Consider the following 12,807-nt stretch of genomic DNA (forward strand, 5'->3'; position numbering starts at 1 on the left):
GTCCAAAAAGATGAGAACATTAGGCATAAAGAGTACAATAGCAGACAATCGCAGGTGTTGACAGCAGCACAATCCTCAATAATATGGAACAGACTGGTATCTAGACTTCAAATAGGGTGGTGCACGCAGCTACATATCCTGACCGAGGAACCCAATTCTTATAGACACTACAAAAATCCAAGGCACCCAACAGCATTTGTAAAAAAAAAAAAAAAAAAAAAAAAAGGTTACAGCCTGCTGGAACATGGCTGACTGACTGACTAAAGCAACCTTTTACAAAACCTACTGGCGAGTGCAGAGGATTCATGGAGTGTCTGGAGGCCGTTAGCTGAACACACGTTTAAAACTTGCACAAAATAAACTAAAAACTGCAATAATGGATTCTTAGGTGGCAGGGAATAAAGGGGTAAAGCAAAAAACAGCTCTAAAAAGTTTTAAACAACAAATAGAAACGTTAACAAAGCAAACAGTAGCACATGTTTCCCAGCAGCCATTTTCAAGCACATGTTACTCCTGACACAAGCACTGCACATTACTGGGTAAAGTTAAAATGTTCAATATTGCTTACCTCAACGTGACAATGAGCCTTTCCGTAGGAGAAATGCTGCGCCTCATATTGGTGTCCATAAAGGTAAGGACAGTACGTAGAGACGACAGCAAGCGATCAAATGTACCCACTGACATCCGACAGAAGGAATAGAACTTCTCAGGATGCTGCCGCAGATCATTGTAGAGGGTATGGAAGTGTCCTTTCCGGTAGCGTTGGGAAACAATCGGATGGACCCAAAATCGTCGCCGTCTAACAGGTTGCTCATTCAACAAAGGAGTGCGCGGTCCCCATTGCCGACAAACAACCCAATGCAGTAAGAACTCTTCCTCTGAATCCGACATGGTGAAACAGCAAAGAGAAGCAGCCAAAATAACCTCTGTACTCTGGAAAGACTACAGAAAATGGCCACAAAACCAAACTCAGGTGCCCTTCATTTATACCAGTATCCAGGGTGGAGCTATTAAAATCACATTCTTTAAACCATCCCATGTTTTATGACGGGCCGCAAAAAAAACGGGAACACGGACACACGGAAGCACAACGGTTGCAAAAACGGTCACGGATCACGGACCAACGGAACCCCGTTTTGCGGCCCGCAAAAAAATACTGTCGTGTGCATGAGGCCTAACTCTTCCTCTGTGCTCTCCACAAAAGGTTTCATGATCACCAGGAGAAGGTAGCAGTGATTGTCAATGTGCATCTTCTTTAATAGCTATCACAAGGGGGTTTGTTTGATTATTGTACAAACAACAGAGTGAGTGATGAGGGAACAGCCCCAGCAACAATTATTGTTCTTAAATCAATCTGCCCAAACAGTACTGTTCCACAGAGGAAAGAAAACTGTCCATGGAGCACGTTATAATTCAGTTTTGCAGGATAAAGGGAATATTGCTCACAGATCTCCCCTTACTGGTCACAGGGGTATCAAAGCTCCAGATCATTCTGGCTAGTGTCAGGGTTGCCAACAGTCTAGAAATTTCTGGACAGTCCATACAAATAGACTACTTTTTTCCTGTGTCCGTGAAAAAAATAGATGCACCCGTGATTTTTTGAGGCTGGTGGTACTTGACTAGATTATTTTGGTAGTAATTATCATTATTTCACAGCTCACCGTAAATGCTTATAATTTAGCTATAGACATGTATTACTTATAATCTTTCATTATGGTTTTTATATATGCCCTTAAACAATGTTGGCTGTCCGTGATTTTGAGATAAGTTGTCTAGAAAAAAGAAAAATTTTGGTTGGCAACCCTGGCGAGGGTTCCTCAGGGATGTTGGCCTCAGCATCAACTTCCTTCTCCAGAGGGATCCACAGGCAAGTTTCTCCAGACAACCAATCCTCTATTTCTCTCAGAGCAATGACAGCAGCATCAACTTCACTAAGTTTTACCTCCAGGTGCTTCCTTCAGTATATCTTTGGGTACTGGCCTCATCATCAAGTCCCACTAGGGTCTACATCTAAGTCTCTCTGAGAATCTCTCACGTTTCTAGCTCAAGTTCTTAAAGGGAGTCTTTCACCTAAAATCACCATTATAGAACACTAACATCAGGATCTCCATTACATTCCCCATATTAGAATGCTACCTTCCATATTGCTGTCCATCCCCGATTTTCTCCAAAAAACACTTTTATTCAATATGTTAATTAGCTTCTGAAGGTGCCCAGGGGTGGCGTTCATGCAGCCGTTGCCCAGGCCCCTCATCGCTTTTCATACGAAACCCCTCCCCTTTCACCACTCTGGCCCACCCTAGGTTCTTCTGATTACGTCCTCCTCATAGTCAGAAATCCAGCGCCGTTCAACAGATTTGCCGCGCCTGCGCACTTCATTCCCCATTATTATTAATTTTACCCCTTAAGGTCCAGGCAATATTGGCAACAACATAATTTTTGATCCTTGTCTTCCAAGAGCTCTAACTTTTTTTTTTTCTAGTGATAAAATCAGATAAGGACTTTTTGTGGGATGAGTTGCACTTTTTAATTATACCACTTAATGGTCCATATAATGTATTAAAGGGGTTGTCTTGCTTCAACAACATATTTCCTTCTTTGCTGGCTTGATTCATTTTTCCATCACATTATATGCTGCTCGTTCCATGATATGCCATTTTATGTTGACCATGATATCTCACAGTCTGATAAAATTAGCAGGGAGGCATGAGGCGGCATCACTGGATCCTTCGGGAAAATACAACTGGCCAGCATTCCCAATCAGAATAAGTCTGTCCTTCTTCTCCTTGTCCTCTTTGTAGCAGCCAACCCGCATCCCCAAGCAGTACGCTATCTTTGTCATCATCATCACCTTCTTCTTGTCCTGCTAAGACTTCTCCTGGTCCTCGGCTCCATCGTGAGACATCTATAACAGAACGTTTGGACATGACAAAACTTTTCTCCACCAGCAATTAGCTTGTCTACAAGCTAAACCCCTACCTGGCCACGTTGCTGGCAGTTCAGTCACTGTAGTACCATTGTAGCATAGTCTTGTACTCTCACGTGGCAGAGAATGTGGGCCACTCCTTGCAATTCTCGCTGTGCATCAAGCTGCACTCCATGGTGGACACCTGGAGCAGCTATTTCACGCAGGGACAGCACATGTCTTTCACGGCCCACTGGGTTAATGTTTCTTGTGGCATTGGAGAGGCAGAACCCCAGCAACATGACCAGATCCTTTTGACCACCTCCCACCATATAATCCACAGCAGGCACTTATCTGCCTCCTCCTCCATGGACACAGTCCAGTCCCCAACAGCAGCAGGGCACAGGGTTGCTTACACTACCCCTCCTTCCTTTTACATGTGTCAAGCGTTGTCACACCGTGTTGGAACTGATCAGCCTGGGAGAGAGTAGCCACACCGATGAGCAGTTGCTCAAGGACATAAAGCAGCAAACATCCTGCTGGTTCTCACCCCGTCGACTCCAATTGGGCAAGGTTTTCAGCGACAATGGACGCAATATCTTGGCCACCCAGAACCTGGGCGAAATGACACATGCTCTCTGCATGCCTTGGAGGTGCTGGCCTGCCCTGCCGCCAGTGTTTTGTCTGAGCATGTATTTAGTGCTGCTGGTGGCATCATAACAGATAAGTCTATCCTCTTGTCCACTGGCAATGCTGACAGGTTGACTCAGATAAAAATGATCAAGGCCTTGATTGCCCCAGATATCTCAACTCCACCAGAGGAGAGCTAAGCTGAGGATGAACATAAAGGCAATTTCAATCTATCATTTAATATGTACTCAATCTACTGTAGTGTATTCCCATGCACCTTTTCCACCACAAAAAAAGTATATGGTTGTATCTTGTTTTCTGCTCCTCCTCCTCATCCAGATTGTATATATTCCGTCCACTCAAATTTTTTTATAGGGTCTTCTCAACAGCAGGCCCTCAACTCTAGATTTTTTACTGGGTCTGCTCAACTGCAGGCCCTCAACTAAATTTTTTTTAGAGGGTCTGCTCATCTGCAGGCACTCGCATATAATGTTTTAGAGCAGGCATGCTCAACCTGTGGCCCTCCAGCTGTTGTAAAACTACAACTCCCACAATGCCCTGCTGTAGGCTGATAGCTGTAGGCTGTTCGAGCATGCTGGGAGTTGTAGTTTTGCAACAGCTGGAGGGCTGCAGGTTGAGCATGCCTGTTTTAGAGCGTCAGCTAAGCAGCAGGCCCTCGCCCCTAATGTTTTAGAGGGTCAGCTCAGCAGCAGGCCCTCACCCTGATATTTTAGAATGCTCAGATCAGCAGGCCCTTGTGCCTAATGTTTTTGAGGGTCACCAGTAGGCCATTAATGATAAATTTTCAAGGGTGTATATGATGCCCTCCTTTATGTGTAACAAAGGGTGTATTGGAGCGTCGGCTCCTTGTAATTTTTGGCAGCCCTTTCACTTAGTGTATAAGTTATATGAGTGTAGGAGTCCCACTACCTGAACAATTGAATTGAATGTGAATGAGGCCCTCCTTTATGTGATATACAGGCTGTTTCGGAGTGCCTATTCCTTGTAATTTTTTGCAGCACTTGCACTTTATATACAATTTAATATACAGTAAAGAATATTTACTAACAATTTTTACTGTAAAATAAATATTTTTGGGGGTTTTGTGCGTATTTGGTCAGTTTGTAAAAGTGTATTACAATGCAGACAAAATGGTTCCCCCGCAGCGACCTGGGAGTCCAAGATGCATCCAGACATTGTCCCCATGCTGTTCCCGATCCATTTGGATCGGGAACAGCATGGTACAAATTATACCCCATGACACTTGTAAAATATACCCCACTTCTTTCTACCACCTATCCAGACAACCAAATGTGACATTTTAACAGCTATTGCTAATATAGTAACATAGTAACATAGTTTATAAGGCTGAAAAAAGACATATGTCCTTCCAGTTCAGCCTGTTATCCTGCAAGTTGTTCCACAGAAAGGCAAAAACAACCCTGTAAGGTTGAAGCCAATTTCTTCCAGACTCCAATCAGGCAATCAGAATAACTCCTTGGATCAACGACCCATCTCTAGTAGCTATAACATTTAATATTATTACCCTCCAGAAATACATCCAGGCCCCTCTTGAACTCTTTTTGTGAAATCACCATCACCACCTCCTCAGGCAAAGAGTTCCATAGTCTCATTGATCTTACTGTAAAGAATCCTCTTCTATGTTTGTGTACAAACCTTCTTTCCTCCAGATGCAGACGATGTCCCCTTGTCACAGTCACAGTCCTGGGGATAAATAGATGATGGGATAGATTTCTGTACTGACCAGTGATGTATTTACACATGGTTATTAGATCTCCCCCTCAGTCGTCTTTTTTCAAAACTTAATAACCCTAATTATGATAATCTTTCTGGGTACTGTAGTCCACCCATTCCAATTATTACTTTATTTGCCCTCCTCTGAACCTTCTCAAGCAGCTATATCTGTCTTTAGAGATGAGCGAAGTTTTCAAAAATCTGATTCGGCCAGTTCGCCAAATTTTTCAGAAACATTTGCTTTGATCCGAATTTATTTGAGGCGAATTTCATTAAAAAAACTGCTATTTCCGGCCTGCAGATAGCCTTTATAGGGGTGTAGAACACTGTGCCTTGCAGTAACACGCATAGGGAGTATGCTGTGCTAGTGAAACAATATTGTGAGTCAGTATGAAAAGCACATGACAGGCGTCGCTCTTAGAATCACTGCACACTTCACTTAATTGGGCAGTCACGGGGCCAACACTGACCAAGTAACTCTAGTATGAACTCAGCCTTACAGGTTGATCTAGCGTCAAGAAGAAGCGCACTTCTTTTACACCGTCGCCAGCTGATTCCACATAGATGTCTAGAGAACCTGTTCTATTAAACGTGTATACAAGTAGAGTCGCCGGAGACGGAGTGGAGAGGGTGTCAGCAGTAAGTTTGTGTTGATGTCACTGATTAATTTGCCCTTCCTCTGATCCACCAGAACAATAACCCACAAAAAGCGTATCCTGTCTGTGGAGCATACACCTTCACTCGGTCAGCATTTGCTCAATAATCCATCATTATTAAAAAATGCCCAAAAAAAAAAACAGGAGTGGATGTAAAACAGAGATGACACTTGAATTGGAATATTTGCATGTCTTCTGTGTTTTGTACCCACTCCTGCTTTTGGCTACCAAATCAAAAGCCAATTCTGATGGGACCATAAAGGCCTTACAACTGCTACACAGACAGGATCCGTTGTCCGTCTCATTTTTCCTTCCTTCTGACAGATCAGAAGAATAGTCAAATAAATCATTGTGTCAGCCAGGCCGAAAGGCAAAATTGTTGCCTAGTCATGAAGTATGGAGCGTGGGAACAGCATAAGAAGTCCACAAAGTGGCCCTATGACATAGTGGTGAGGTGGAAGCAGCATGAGGAGGCCACAGAATGGCACAATGACCGAGTCTGGAGGTGGCAACAGTAACCGCATCAGGAGGATACCACAGAGTGGCAAGTTGACATAGTGTTGAGATGGTAGCAGCATGAGGAGACCACAGAAGGGCAAGGTGACATAGTTTGGAGGTAGCGGCAGGATCCGGAGACCACAGAGTGGCAAGGTGACATAGTGTGGAGTTGGCAGCAGAATGAGGAGACCACAGAGTGGCAAGGTGACATAATGTGGAGATGGCAGCAGAAGGATATGTGTAGATGGCAATAGCAGCAGCAGCAGAATCAAGAAGACACCACAGAGTGGCAAGGTGACATAGTGTGGAGATGGCAGTAGCAGCATCAGGAGACCACAGAGTGGCAAGGTGACATAGTGTGGAGATTGCAGCAGCATCAGGAGACCACCGAGTTGCAGGGTGACAAAGTGTGGAGATGGCAGTAGAAGCAGCATCATCAGGAGACCACACAGTGGCAAGACGACATAATGTGTAGATGTCAGTAGCAGTAGCATCAGGAGGATAGCACAGAGTGACAAGGTGACATAGTGTGGAGATGGCAGTAGCAGCAGTAGCATCAGGAGACCACATAGTAGCAAGATGATATAATGTGTAGATGGCAGTAGCAGCAGCAGCATCAGGAGGATACTACAGAGTGGCAAGGTGACATAGTGTGGAGTTGGCAGCAGCATGAGGATACCACAGAGTGGCAAGGTGACACAGTTTGCAGGTGGCAGCAGCATCAGGAGGCCACAGAGTGGCAAGGTGACATAGTGTGGAGAAGGCAGTAGCAGCAGCATCAGGAGACCACAGAGTGGCAAGGTGACATGGTGTGGAGATGGCAGTAGCAGCAGCATCATCATCAGGAGACCACATAGTAGCAAGATGACATAATGTGCAAATAGCAGTAGCAGCAGCATCAGGAGGATACCACAGAGGGGCAAGGTAACATAGTGTGGATATGGCAGCAGCATGAGGAGAGCACAGAGTGGCAAGATGACATAGTGTGGAGATGGCAGTAGCAGCAGCAGCATCAGGAGACCAAAGAGTGGCAAGGCGACATAGTGTGGAGATGGCAGTAGCAGCAGCAGCATCTGGAGGATACCACAGATTGACAAGGTGACATAGTGTGGAGATGGCAGTAGCAGCATCAGGAGGACACTACAGAGTGGCAAGGTGACATAGTATGGAGATGGCAGAAGAATGAGGAGACCACAGAGTCGCAAGGTGACACAGTTTGGAGGTGGCGGCAGCATCAGGAGGCCACAGAGTGGCAAGGTGACATAGTGTGGATATGGCAGTAGTAGCAGCATCAGGAGACCACAGAGTGGCAAGGTGACATAGTGTGGAGATGGCAGTAGCAGCAGCAACATCGGAAGGATACCATAGAATGGCAAGATGACATAATGTGTATATGGCAGTAGCAGAAGCAGCATCAGGTGGACACCACAGTGTGGCAAGGTGACATGGTGTGGAGATGGCAGCAGCCTGGGGAGACCACAGAGTTGCAAGGTGACATAGTTTGGAGGTGGTGGCAGCAGCATCAGGAGACAACAGAGTGGCAAGGTGACATAGTGTGGAGATGGCAGAAGCAGCAGCATCAGGAGGATACCACAGAGTAGCAACGTGACATATGTAGTGTGGAGATGGCAGCAGCATGAGGAAACCACAGAGTGGCAAGGTGACATAATTTGGAGATGACAGCAGCATCAGGAGGCCACAGAGTGGCAAGGTGACAGTGTGGAGATGGCAGTAGCAGCATCAGGAGACCACAGAGTGGCAAAGTGACATAGTATGGAGATGGCAGCAGCAGCTACATTAGGAGACCACAAAGTGACCCGTTAACAAAGTGGGGTGGTGGGTGGCAATAGCAGTACCTGATGACGAAGGTGGGTGAAATAAGGAGCACTTGGCATCAGATGTGGGTTGCAGCATCAGAGTAGTAGGTGAGGCAGGTAGCCAGAAGAAACTGATCTCTTTTTATCAAATATAGTCTGATGCATCAGAAATTGGTGGTTGGAAATCCTGGCTGATCCACACCTGATTCATCTTGACAAACGTCAGTCTCTCCACATTTTGGGTGGACAGGTGAGTTCTCCTTGGGGTAACTATGGCCCAGCTGCCCTAAAAACCATTTTGATGCCACACTACTGGCCGGGCAGGACAGCTTTTCCAGGGCAAATTCTGCTAGTTGCTGCCACAAATCTAGTTTGGCTACCCAGTAGTGGCAGAGTGCTGTCTAAGTATGCCACCACCTGCTGGTTCAGGTCCTGCTCCAGATCTACCTGCTACTGCTGGTGAGTAGTTTCTTCACTAGGCGGGTGAAGAAAGCTACTCATCAGCGACTGTAGACTGAGGCTGCTGATGATGGAGCTGGTACTGCTCCTGCCATTTCACCCCTTCCCAGCAGCCATGGCAGTGAAATGTTAGTTCAGAGGGTCCCCCTGGTCAGACCTGCGAGAGGATGAACGATGGCGCAGATAGGTAGCGGCCAACTGACTACATAGGATGTCTCTGTAATAGTTCAGTTTGTCCTCCCTCTCGATGGGTGTAAAAAAGGCCCTCATTCTGGACCGGTATCGAGGGTCCAACAAGATGACAATTAGGCTGTCACTACGCAAGCAAGTGAGCATGCAGCGGGCCATTTGTGCAAGTGACTCGGAGGGACTCCCTGTCTCCTTCTCCACTGCATACTGCCATGGTGTGTCTGGGTCCTCTGTCTCATCTTCCTCATCGCCCTGTAGCTCCTCTGGATGCTTCTGCTTCTGCTCTCCTGTCAGCTGGGTAGAAAAACCACCCATTTCACTACACATTGCCCATGCTCCAATGTCCTCCTCCCCTTCCTCCTCCTCTTACAGTTCAGCCCCCACAGGGCTCATGTGGCCATGAGATCGAGGCGCCACGTCTCCTGTCCCCTGACTAGCCACAGTTACCAGAATCTGTTCCAGGACAAGAAGCAGTGGAATGACGTTGTTCATTCCGTAGTCCTGGCAACTGACAAGTAACGTGGCCTCCTCAAAGGGCCTGAGCAAATGGCAGGTGTCACGCATGAGTTGCCACTGTCTGACATCGAAGTTACACAGTGGAGTACACCTATCCGCTTGCATCATCAAGAAATCATTGATGGCCTTTCTCTGTTCGTATAGTCGGTCCAACATATAAAGGGGGAAATTCCAACGGGTGGAAACGTTGCATATCAGCCTATGTTGGGGTTTGCTGTTCTGCCGCTACAGCTCAAGGAGGGTGTGCTTTTGTAGTATACGAGTGACTGAAGTACCTGCCAAGTTTCCTGCCCATTTTTAGGATGTCTTGCAGATGGGTGTAAGACTTCAGAAACTGCTTAACAACCAGATTGAACACGTGTGCCATGCAGGGCGCATGGCTCAGCCTTCTTTGACGAAGCGCCGACACAATTTTCTTCCCATTGTCTGTCAGCAAGGTTCCGATTTTCAGTTGCCTCTGAGAAAGCCAGGATTCGATTTCTTGTTGCATCACACGTAGCAGTTCCTCCCTGTGTGACTCCATTCTCCAAGGCAAACCAGGTGCAGAACAGCGTGACACCGCCGATCCCTGCAGATGTGGTATTCTGGAGGGGCACTGTGACAACGAGGAGGCGGAAGTGGCGTGACCTGGCTAAGTTGCTAGTGTGGCTGTGAAGGAACCCCATAACCCAGTGGGCCATAAAGGACTTGTACTGTCCCTGAGCATAGTTACAGCTCCACACATCAGCACTGCAGTGCACTTTGGCAGACACCGACTGGCTCAAGAACTGGCCCACCTTCTGTTCAACATATTTGTGCAGGGCTGGTATTGCCTTTTTGGCAAAGAAAGGATGGCTTGGGACTCCACCTCGGCTCGGCACAAGCCATCAGTTCTATGAAAGGTGCAGAGTCCACCACTTGGAAAGGGAGGGACTGCTTCACCAGCAACTTGGACAGGAGCATGTTCAGCTTCTGCGCCGTTGGATGCGTGCACGCATACTGCTGTCTCTTGACCATCCCTTCGGTGATCGATTGCTGACGGAAAGACTGATGAGGAGTAGGAGCATGAGTATCTGGACCAGCAGAAGATGGGAATTACAGAAAGCTCCCTTCGACTGAGGTAGCGGAGGCTTGACTGGCTGAAACTGGGTGCGTGCCACTGGGTGAAGCAGCGGTAGCTGCGGCAGGCTGGACCACTACATCGGAACCACGGTTCTCCCAGGCCACTGCATATTATGCTGCATATGTTGACGCAGGGCCTTAGTGCCAACATTGGCACCCTGGCCACGCTTCACCTTCTGCCCACATATTCTACATGTGGCCACATTAACCTCCTCTGGCAGCTTAATAAAAAAAAATGCCACACCGCCGAGTAGGTGATTTTCCCCTCAAAAGTCCGCACTGACTGACTGTTACCGCTGCTGCCTCCGTGAACCCCTGCACCACTACTTCCCAGGCAGGTAGGCTGCTGTGAAGCAGGTGGTCTACCCCGGGCATTTTTGGCTCCAGGCCTGCAACTGCTGCCACCCTGCTGACTCCCAGCCATGCTACCATGCAGCTGGCTCAGCTGCTGCCTCACAGGCAAGCTGCCACCGTCTTCTCCTGATGATGATGAAGCCCCTTCTGCACCCGGCTCCCAAGTGCGATCGGCTTCATCATTATCAAGTAGTGTCTGCAAGTCACTGATATCCTCCTCAATGGTCTCTAGGTCAGGAACCTGATCACTCGCAACACAAGCTGCTGCGCCACTCTCCTCATCACTACTTGCCCGCCTAGCAGAGGAAGCGGTGGATGTCTCCTCCAGATATTGGCTGGGCAGTAGCTGCTGACTGTCCTCTACCAGCTTGTCTTTGCTGTATAGTGGAGCTGAGCCCACAGCATAAAATACTTCTGTGGCTGTGGGAACAGCAAAGGACAGAGGCAGGTTGAGGACAGGGGTGGGCACAGGGCCTGTTCAAAGGCCATGCCAACTAAGGGTTGTGTCTGACGAACCCACCGAGTGTTTGCTGGGAGTGTCTGATGTCACTTGGGATGACGTGGATGACCAAGTTAATCAATCAAGAACCGCTAGGTTGCTGGTCAAGACACGACCACTAGATGACACCGGGAGCTCAGGCCTCTCGCTGCGACTCCTGCTGCCACGTCCCTATAATCTGCTGCGAACTCTGCTTGCTCCCAAAACATTCAAGTCTCTGCCACTACTCTGTGCATGGCCTGGCACTTCTCTGCCTGACATACTTGTAGCTGAACTACACAAATTAAATGGAAATTAAAACACCCCTAAAAGCGACTAATAAATTTTTCTTTTTGTACTAAAATAGTCCACTAAACGCTTTCACCGCAATTAACTGCAGAAATGTGTCACGGCTGAGGATGGGGAAAACCCTCAGCCGTGTGATGACGAAGATGTTAGTAGATGCAAGGCCAGGACAGGAATCAGGGAGCAGGTCACCTCCTATCAATCCCAAATTCTGACCCTGTCTCCTAGCCGTATGAGCCGACCCTGATGGTGGGAGGGCTCATACTCCGGAACCTAATATTCCTACTCGCCCTCAGGGTGGCCCTGGACTAGAAGGGTAAGACTACCTGTTCCTCCAGGATACGGACGGACAGGAGTCTCACTGGCCAAGCTATAAAGAAAGGGGAAACATAAACAGACATATGGCAATGGCAGGTAAGTGAAACAAGTACCACACCTACCTGCCACAGACACACAGCCTGGAACCCATGTGCAAGTGCTGCTGTCCACAACAACACAAGGGAACCAGCACACACCACACATCACACGGGAACCCAGGAAACCATAAGCTGCAATAAATAGAGACCAAACACACACCTTCATAACACCATGTAACATAGGCTTATGACCACAAGGGTGGCCCACACTGGCAGATGGTAAATAAACAAGAGGATGCCTCCAGCAACCATGGCTGAAGTACCCCTCAGCATCTGGTCTCCAGAAAGGCTTTATAGCCCAAAGTAGCCACACCCACACTCAGACACACCCAGTGTTCACACAGAAAGAAGGGAGTTAACCCTTCCTACACCAGGCAGGGTAGTGAAGCCACTTAAAGGGAAGAGCACATAAACACACTCACCTGTTACCGCCGGCAATGGTATGCGTGGCAACCATGTCCTGAGGAACAGCCAGCAGGTCGAGACACTGCCACCACATGCACACAACACCAGACGTTGCCGCGGACAACCGCAAGTGAAGGGAGGTGTCACAGTGCATACAAACATAACCACGTGCACAACAAGCAGACACAGTGCATACACAAAACTACACGTTGCCAAAGACAACTGCATGCATGGACAGCGAGCCGCCCAGCAACCAGCTCAGGCTGCTCCACTGCCCAACAACCACAAGTTGCCATCGGCAACCACACGTGAGGCAAGATAC

This window comes from Bufo bufo, chromosome 2 (assembly GCF_905171765.1).
Source record: "Bufo bufo chromosome 2, aBufBuf1.1, whole genome shotgun sequence".
In the NCBI taxonomy this organism is placed as follows: Eukaryota; Metazoa; Chordata; class Amphibia; order Anura; family Bufonidae; genus Bufo; species Bufo bufo.